The following is a 10,569-nucleotide window of genomic DNA, read 5'->3' as shown; positions in this document are numbered from 1 at the left end:
TTATGTCAGTTTCGAAATTCAAGTATGTTCACTAATATTATAACATATAGTGAATGAATCACTAGTTAGAATGTCACATAAATATCAACACAAATGATAAGCAAATCTTTAGGAGTCAGTTTTGATGTGATTTTACTGTAGTATGCTTTTCAAAATAAACCATGCTTCAATTAGGTCTTTTGAGGGTTGTAATATGGTCTGGTTCACGGTTTCAGAAAGAAAGGACATAAGGCTCAAAACTTATTCTAACCAACTCATTCTCCTTGGTGTTCTCCAGTCCTATGTTCATCTAGTTCAACACAAGCGTTCACTTTTCCAAAAGGATTTTGAATGGTAGAAGTGATGGTTAAGGAACTAATGAGGTTTTCGGAGTGGCGGACACCTAATCGTTTGCTTCTGTTTATAATCACACGAGTTTGCTCTTGCTGAGAATTTTTTTTATTGATCCTTTGTTTTTGCCTTCCCTGGTTTTTTCCTGGACTGATCTTTTGAGTTTGTAGTCCATTGGGATGCCCTAATTTTTGCTTAAGCCACTTGTTTTAAAGTTTTCAACTTAAAGGGCTTTTCTTTTTCCTTTTTGATCTTTTTGAATTTATTATCTTTTCTTCTTTGGAACAAATTATGTGACATTTATTTGCTTGATTCATTGAAAGGGTCGTGACTTCCTCGTTCCTTTTGTTGGTGAATGACAACCATTATGGATTTGTGATTTCTCGACCTCTTGTGAGGGATGAAATATGGTTGATCCTCATATGGGATGTTTTCTTTTTGAAATTTGAACGCAAGGTCAAACTAACTGAAGACTATCATGTCCCTGGTTAAGATAGAGCGTTATATGTATAGAAAGAAACTCCTACTCCAAGGCTCAAAGGGGTTGGCTAGGGGGTATCTTCCTTATACCTCCAGTTTTTGGGGATTGAAACAATGTCTTACATCGTCTGTAAGGTTTTATTTAAAAGCGTATAGACATAAGTTTCGTGTATTTTGATTTCATCATTCTCTTTTGATTTTGCTTGAACAAAAGTTTAATACTAATAAATAAAATATGAGTGAATCACAAATGGATTTATTCAAAATATGCATGTTTATTTCATTATTATTATTATCATCTGAGAACATACAAGCTTTACAAATGAATAACACTTAACAAACAAAAAATATTACAAATGGAAATGATTGAATAGTATAATGTTGCTGGCGTAACTAGCCTTGATATTCACCCACAGATGCAACCCCTCTAATCATTTCTGTGCATTCCTCTTGAGTAACCGCGTTGACCACTGGCCCATTGTGAGTTGGAAAAGGATTAGTCTTTATGTTGGGCCCTTCCTCAGAGAAAGACAGAATATTTTGGTTGATGAGCTCTTGTACCCTGGTTTTGAAAATCCTACAATCCTCGGTTGAATTCCCTATATAGCCAGCATGAAATGCATAAGAGGTGTTGGGATTATACTTTGGGCCATAGTGGAAAACAACATGTGGTATTTCTTTTGGTACAATTGCTCCTACATGGACATGGCATGGTAGCAACTGAGTGTACAGTATGTGGATCTTGTCATGATGAGGGTGTGTTTTGTCATTACATATGTTATGTCCCTGAATTTGGTTTCTGTTGTCTTACGGCGGTTGTTGATTCTGGGGAGCTTGAACTTGTGGAGGTTGTTGGCACTAAGGTTGATACTAGAATGGTGGTTGCTGATATTGGGCAGCGGAAATGTAGGGATAGAGGTAGTATAGCACATAAGCCATAAGAGCTTGAAATTGAGGATGGACATTTGCCATCACAACACTTTCCTCCCCTTCCTTTTTCTTGGCAAAGCTACCTTATGGTTTCTTGGCCATTGCCTGTTGATTATCGGTGCTAAAAATCTTCCCCATTTTTAACCCATTCTCAATATGTTCTCCAATGATCATCACATTATCAAAGTTTAAGGATGAACTACCGACCATCTTTTCAAAGTACAAACCCTAAAGAGTGCTCATGAATATATCAACCAATTCAATGTCTGCCAGCGCAGGTCGAACTCGTGAAGCCATTTTACGCCACCTCTGAGCGCATTATTTGAATGTTTCATTAATCTTTTGAGCTTGATTTTGCCACTGTAACCTAGTGGAATCCATGTCCAGGTTGTACTTATACTTCTTCATAAAAGCTTCAGACAAGTCTCTCCATGATTTGATTTTGTTGTGTGTATATGTGTGCATACATGTGTGCGTGCATGCGTCCATGTGTGTGTGTGTGTGTGTGTGTGTGTGTGTGTGTGTGTGTGCACATACGTGTGTATGTGTCTGTGTCTGTGTGTGTGTCTGTGGGTTTGTCTGTGTATCTGTGTGTGTATGTGTCTATGTCTTTGTGTGTGTCTGTCTGTATGTGTATGCTTGTCTATGCGTGTGAGTGTGTGTGTTTGTGTGTGTGTGTGTGTGTGTGTGTGTGTGTGTGTGTGTTTATGTGTGTGTGTGTGTATATGTGTGTGTGTGTGTGTGTGTGTGTGAGAGAGAGAGAGAGAGAGAGAATTACAAACAAATAATTCATCAATATTAAAGCATATAAAGAATTACATAGAACACCATAATTGTGTTCACTAGATGAGTATTAAGAAGACTATATCTAACCCTAATAAAAGAGAAATTATCTACGTTTACTCATCATATATTTACAATTAAGACATATAAGGAAGAAGTTGAATAACATCTATGACGATTCCTCGGACAACGCTTCAGTACTCAATCTTCCTCTCCTTTACTCTCTTGTTGTGATTTTGGTATTAAGTGTGTTTCTAGAAGAACTAACAAAAATATACCACAAGTTCTCTCTAATGCACTGACTGAATCCCTTATTTATAGGGGTTTGATATGTTTTTCTCTCTATGTGAGTGTTTTATATCATTTATTGCGCCTACTTTTTTCCCTTAAGTTTTGCCAGCTCATTGAAAGTTGCCTTTGTTTCCTTTCCTCCCTTAGCGCACCGACCAAGCTTGCTTAGAGAGAAAACCCTCCCTTGCCCGTGAAGCAACTTATCCTTAAGTCATGAATCGCCATACCTCGCTTAGCGAGTTTGATACCTCTCTAAGCGATTTCTATTGCTTATTCTTGGAGTTACTTGGCTCTTACGTTATCTTTTGCCACCTTTACCCCTTTAGCAAGACCCCATTCTTGGCTTATGGAGCTTTGAAGGTTCTTTTTTAATAGTTTTTTGTGTTTTCTTGGTTCTTTTTACATATACTTAATGAATACACGGTTAAAACGCTCATACAGGCGTTTTATCGCATTTTATTGATAAATTAAGAGTTTTTCATTAAATACTCACAAATTAAGCTAATAAGTATTATCTATTTTGTGTATTTTTGAGACTTTTCACTAACCTCCTTTCCGGTCACCAGCTCAGGTGTACTCAGTAAGCTTTCCCTTCTTAATCATCTATTATATTACATCCTTCAGATGAATGCATTTATTTGTGTTGTTGTCGTGACTCTTGTGAAAATGATAGTATTTAGACTTGTTCGTCTGAGACGATTCTCTAACCGAGTAAGGATTCTTGATGCCAACTTTCTTGAATTAAGTATTTGCACACTCTTTCTATATTTTCTCCCTTAAAGTGTTTGGGGGAGTGTACGCATTGACCTTAGATCAGAGGTTGCGATCCCCGTCTTCTTTATGATTGTCATTATCTCTTTAAAGTGATCGGCTGCATTCGGAGTTCCATGCTCTCTGAAATCTCTCTCCTTCTTCAACCAGGAGCTCCTCTTAAAAATGGATATATGGTTGAGCCATATTCAACAAATCGCTAAAATTACAAGCTTCCTCGAGCCCTAGCTTTTCCTGAAACACGGAATCCCACCTTAACCCCTTCTTGAACATCCATTATTTTAGCCCATCGTTCGTACCCAATGCTATTTCCACTTTTGTGAAACTATCAATGAACTCGTGCAAGGTTTCTTTCTTATGCTGATTGACCCTGCTGAGTACGACCATGGTTGTGGGTTTCCACTTTCGGGAGGTAAATTGGGCAATGTAGGTTCGGATGGAGACGCCATAAAAACTTGATTGTTTTCTTCCATAAGAGGCGAGGCTCTGGCAGTTTCATTGGTTGCAGCAATAGCTTGTTGTTAAATGGCGGAAAAAGTGACTTTGGATGTCACAATGCTCGAGGAATCTAATGATAGATTTGTTATAGGAGGAGGTTGAAACTTCAAGGAAGAAGATCATCGATGCTTCAAGAAAAAGGAGATCTAAATCTTTGGTGGAGATACAATGATTTTCATGGAAATTAGCATGAATCATAATTTGATTTCCACATACAACATCACAGTTCAGTTAGGAACTACAAATGAAAGGTGAGGTAGCGAAGTTGTATCTTGTTGCAGTGGATATGTATTTCCCATACAGCGGAAAAGGGGCGGCTGACTTGCAAGTTTAACACTTCAACGTCCAATTTAATGAGAGAAATAAAAAATAATGTGTGAGTAATAATGAATTTCAATACTTGAAATTACGCGTCTTACTCTTATATACCAAGATCGATACAAATTACTTATGTATGATATAGTGTGCTATGCGGACAACCTTTATATTGGATCAACTATTGATTGATACACTAGAGGGCAAAACTGCATCCACCTAATTAGAATAAGGTCTATCTATTATGCATATCTTTCAACGGGCAAAATTGTCATCCTGACTAATTAGAACGAAGATCTATCTATTATTCATGTTTTTCAACTTAAAATTCGCTGTTTGAAATTTTTTCTATGAACTTTAAGAATATAGTTGAAATTACTTTAAAATTAATTCTTTCTTGAAATTAATATTTGAAGTCTTTGTTTTCATAAAAGCTCATCGACTAATGGACACGTACTCTTAAGGGTGTTTATTCTTTTGTTCAGCCATAAAAGTCTACTATTTTTATTTTGCATTCTTTACGATTTTTGTTGTTGCATATATTAACTAACTATAATTCAAACGGAATTTTATTTATTTATTTGGAGTTAACCTTCATTTTATTCCACATCATTATGTCCTATCTATTAATTTACTTAAGATAAATGGTGAGAAAAGATAATAAAACATGACTAATATTATGTATTTATGTTGCTTGAACAATGACTTAACTTTAGATAATTTGTTTTTATCATATGTGGAATCATCCATCATTCAAGAAGAGACTCAAAAGAACAAAAAACACATGAGATCAAAGAAAACGACAAGATTGTAGGACCTACCCACTACTGTCCCTCCAAGTGTGTAACATTTATTCTTTTTCTCTTGTAACCTTTCACCTTTGTCATTCTCACGTGTGTGCCTATAGTAATTCGTATTATTTCCTATTGTTATTAAGGAATCAAATTGAAGGACATTTATTTATCTTGCTACATTCAATTTTGCCTTTCAAAGAAAAATTACAAGAAAGTCTGAAACACGATACTTCAACACTACACTAAATATTGATATGAAATAATAATTTAGAAATTAAATAAATTAAAATACTTATAAATATCGATACAGATATTGGAATTTGATTGAATATTTCAAAAATATCAATGCTACATAACAAATAAATAACTAAGAGTAGAATTCTTGATATTTACTTGTTTTTATTGTTTTTTTATTTCTTTTTAAATATTCAAAGAAAAAAATTATATTCACAATATAAAATATTTTTATAATATTCTATTAAATTAAATTTTTAATTTTAAAATACTGATATAATATAATTAAATGTGTAAAACTACTATCCTAGCTCTAATCTCATATTCTAATTGGGATAAATAAAAAGTGCAATTGAGAGTGATGTATGCTAGTTCTGACACGAGGAATAAATTATTATCATTGGCATTTATTGAGGTATTGGAAATAAATTTAGAGTGTTTTTCGGATCATAATTTATTTAAACAAAAAGATATATAATTTCAACCAAAAGAAAGGACAAGAGTAGATGGATTTATTTTTCTCCCTCTATTTCTCATCTGCCTAGAAGCATAAGAGTATAGATATTTTTTAATAAGACAAATTTTTTTAAAGAAAAGGAGAGAAATAAAGATAACAAAGAAAGAGGTTGGAGGCTTCACCTAACCCAACCAAAATCAACAAAATTTAATGGTATTTGTTTCAAATCTAAAAAACTATATTTTTGGAGATAAATGGTTAGGAAATAGTTATAGTCATCCATGTTTGTTAGAAGGTTAAAAAGTTATTATTAACAGGTATAAAAGTTTTTGAGAATGAAATTAACATTTAATAATTTATATATTCTCATAGTTTTTTATTTAAAAAGATATGAATGTCAATTTCAATGATATTTTATATAATTTTTTGAGAATGAAATTAACATATAATAATTTATGAAGGTGATTTCTAATATATAGAGTAAGAGAATGAGGTATAGTAGTTATTGAAGGTGAAAAATAGTAATTCATCACTAATGAGATACTCAAAAAATATATATACAATTACATCGAGTGAGATACAAGTAATGCACAAAACAACAACAAATTATATCGTTTTAATTGTATATAGACAGAGTGTAACCAATTACTAAACGATTATGTTTCTATTGTAATCGATTATAGATAAGGTGTAACCGGTTATATCAACATTCTAATTCTTTTTTAAAGGGGATGTAACCGGTTACAATCCCGCAGAAACCGGTTACAGGCACGTGAATTACATTTTTTCACTTAACACACCACATTAATTCATATGCCACAAGTCTTCCATTCTCATATGCTTCTTCAATCTCTTTAATACTTCAATCAACCCTCTTTTGGTTAGCAAATCGGTCACTTGATATTCACTTCTACAATGCCCCAACCTCAATCTTCCTTTACTAACAAGTTCTCTCAAGTAGTGAATGAAGGTTCATGAAACACAAGAAAAGGGGTTTGGATTGGATTTCAAATATGACAATTTTTCGTGACCCAAAAACAATAACAACAATGATAAAAAAGAATAAGGTATTTTTATCCGAATTCACTGTTAACTAGGTTAGTCCAGTTCATTAACCAGAGTGATTTTTCCTTCTCAACAGGACTTAATCCAATAATCAAACTGATTACAATCTCAAAGACTATTCGTCAATGACTTCTCAAGAATTCTGACTACACTTAGCCCCTTAAGGAATTACAACTCAAAGACTATTCGGCAATGACTTCTTGAGGCTTCTAACTAAAACATATTCCCTCAAGGAATTTAACAACTGTTAAATACAAGATTTGAGTTTACAGAATTGCTTCTAAATAAGCAGATACACACAGTCATAAACGGACTTTACACTTAAGAATATATGAAATGAAGTTCTAAGTGTTTCTCTCTATTTTCTCTTTCTTAATATTAATTTTGTCTTATTGAAATTATTTCAGCATGAAGTTCTTCGTATGTTAAAGCTTTTATTCAATAGTTGTCTTTTCACAATTCCTTTGTCCTTTTTATATGGATGAAGAATAAGACAGTTGGAGGATAGAATTGGAAACTTCTTCAAATCTACAGTTGTAATAGCTGGTACGAGGTTGAGCCGTAAATCATGGATAGTGGAGAGAAAATCTTTGATAGCCATTTGTAGTACACTCCTTGGAAATATTGGTGAGTTTATCCTTTTGATTTTGCGGCTTAAATTATACTATCTTTTAAAGTATTCATTCAGTCATTTTCTCTAAATTATTGGCTTCACATATGAGAGATTTGAAGTTTGATCAGAGTTCAGAGCCTTGATAATAAGACTTCAGAGTCTAGTTAAAATGAGGCTTGAAATTATCATAGTACATGTGGGTTGTTTACTTCAGAAGCATTGATTGGAATATCCAAAGGTTGACTTTAAGTTTATCACTTCTTTGTATTATCACTTTAGTCAGAATCACATGATGTCCGGAGTCTCTATATCCAGAGTCTAGAGTCTTTTTATCTAGAGTTCACAGTCTCTCTTATGTAGAGTCCATAATCTATTTTGTTCAAATTTATTTAGTGTATGGCTAGTTCAGAGTCTTATTTATTCAAGATCTGGCTTATTTAGAGTTTACTTTATTCAGTATCTGACTTGTTCAGATTTTTGCTTTGTTCAGCATCTGACTTGTTCAGAATCTGCTTTATCTAGCTTCTGACTTATTCAGATTCTGCTTTATCTAGTGTCTGGCTTGTTCAGATTCTGCTTTATTCAATATTTGACTTGTTCAGATTCTGTATACTCAACAAACTATTAGATTATAAAGTTATTTTTTATACTTTGTTATCATTAAAACTCAAGGATATTAGATGTATAACCAAACTTGTTCCATCAGTGGAACCTTGTCTCAATAAGTTTATAGTGCACCTAAGAGGGGGTGAACTAGATACTTTGATAGATTTATAGCAAAAAAACTAAAGTAACAGTTCATTAAAACCAAAAATGTATCAAAGTACCTAATTCACTCCCTCTTAGGTGCACTATAAACTTACATGAACAAGATGGTAAAAGATATAAACTTCAACAAATGAGTATGCGAACATGGTGTATATGTGAAAAATGATGCAAATGAAGGGATGATAATTCTTTGTTAAAAAGTGAAGAACGTCGGCGATATATCCCGGTTCCCCTCTTAATCCGAGAGTACTCCAAATCTCTTATGCAGTAAGAGATTTTAATAAGTGTTAGGACCTTTTACAAGCTTATTCTAGCAATTATACACACGTTACTAACCTAATCAATAAGGAACACTCTCTTATGATTTTACAAAGTAGAAAAAGAGAACAATCCTCCCTTTTTCACTCACTTGTTTCCAACAGTTTTGGACAACAAGGTATACAAAAATCTGGATTTTGTAAGATGTTTGAAATTGTAAGACTTTTATCAATTGCTAGAATTGATCTTCTCTTTCAAGTAAACAATTCACAAGCTGTTATACACAGAGTGATCAGATGAAATAAGATGAAACTTTTATGATGCAATAATATTGAATGCAAAGAGTTTCAATAAAAAGTTTGTAACACAAGACACTTTGTTTGAAAATAAAAAATGAAGCTTGAATTGTAATGAAAGAGGTGAAGAAATAAAATTTGATATGACAAATATTTATATCAGCATAACACCTTTCTGAAAAAGTATGTAATCATGAAACAATGCCATGATTGAAAGATGTATTTTGAAATTCGTTAGAATCATATTTTGAGTGAAAAAATGTCACTGCTTCAGTGGTAACCGGTTAACACATAATCGTAATCGGTTACAGCTGAAGCGTTTCCTAAAAATTTGAAAATTGTGTTTGTGTAATCGATTAACGGTTTTGGTTTACCGGTTACAGGTGTAACCGATTAAGAGAAACTGGTTAACCCGTTACGCTTGATGTGTTTTTGAAAAAATACTTAAAATCACGTTTATGTAACCGGTTAACAACATACACTACTACAAATAAGACATTTTATGATGAAGCTTTCACCATGAAAATTAAAAAATTGAGAAAATAGAGCACCATGTTTTATTTTACTAAAAAAAATTTCTCTTGGTTTTGTTTAATATACCTCTCTTCGAATCTTCGTTACTACATTTTATGTTATTTTTATTTTCTATGATTTATTTAGTATTTCTCATTTGACGTCTTTTTAGCTACCCATTTTTTTCTTTGTTAATCTTTTATTATTTTTTAAATTTTTGATTTGTAATAACTTCAGTTACATGTACCAACTGAAAGGTACATGTTTATTAATTACTTCAGTTACATATTACGTCAATATTTATTAATAAACTTTTTCAAAAACTTCTTTTTTTAATTTTATGAACTCATATACATCGGTTTTCCTTAAAAATCGACGTGAAATTTTTTAATTGATTTCCTAAAATATGGTGTTATAGCGCTTTTTATTTTTATTTTATTTTTAATTAATGGATACACGTCGGTTTTCCCTATAAACCTACATGAGAATGTTTTGCATGAAATACTTCAAAGAACTAGTCTCTAACTTTTAGTTTAGCTATCAATGTTCTAACTTCATCGTCATTCTCAGCGCAAAAATCCTAGGTGATTTCATCGTCACTCTCTCATCAAAACTCATCCAACTGTTGGCGATTTTCATCGTTACTCTCATCAAAACACGAACATTATCTCTATTTTCTTCGCCATCACGTTTGAGGTACTTATTTGTCACGTTTTTGTTTATATTACTGAAATAATTTTAGTTCATATCACCGAAATAGTTTTAGTTCATATCAACAAGGACATTATCTATATTCTCATACAACACCACTGAAATGGTTTTAGTTCATATCACTTAAATAGTTTATCATCAGTCATTATTCTTTATTTATATAGTTATGGCCGATACGACAAATAACTCCCATACAACATCAATGACTCACCCAGAAGATGTTGGTGTCTCGATGAATTCAACATCCACGACTCATACAACTACCTCTATAAATACATAACATAAAAGGAAAATTTATAGGTGTCACGATGTATACCAAGGTGAAAAAAGCCCACGAAAACGGTATTCGATTCCCGATTAGAGTTGATGTTACAACCAGCAAGGCTTATGGTGAACAAGCTGAGGATTTTACAGGTTATGTTGCATTACAATATAGGAGTAAAGTGAGTATTTTGTTGGATA

Source organism: Lathyrus oleraceus, chromosome 2 (genome assembly GCF_024323335.1).
Source record: "Lathyrus oleraceus cultivar Zhongwan6 chromosome 2, CAAS_Psat_ZW6_1.0, whole genome shotgun sequence".
NCBI classification, from domain to species: Eukaryota; Viridiplantae; Streptophyta; class Magnoliopsida; order Fabales; family Fabaceae; genus Lathyrus; species Lathyrus oleraceus.
This window is presented reverse-complemented; position numbering follows the sequence as displayed.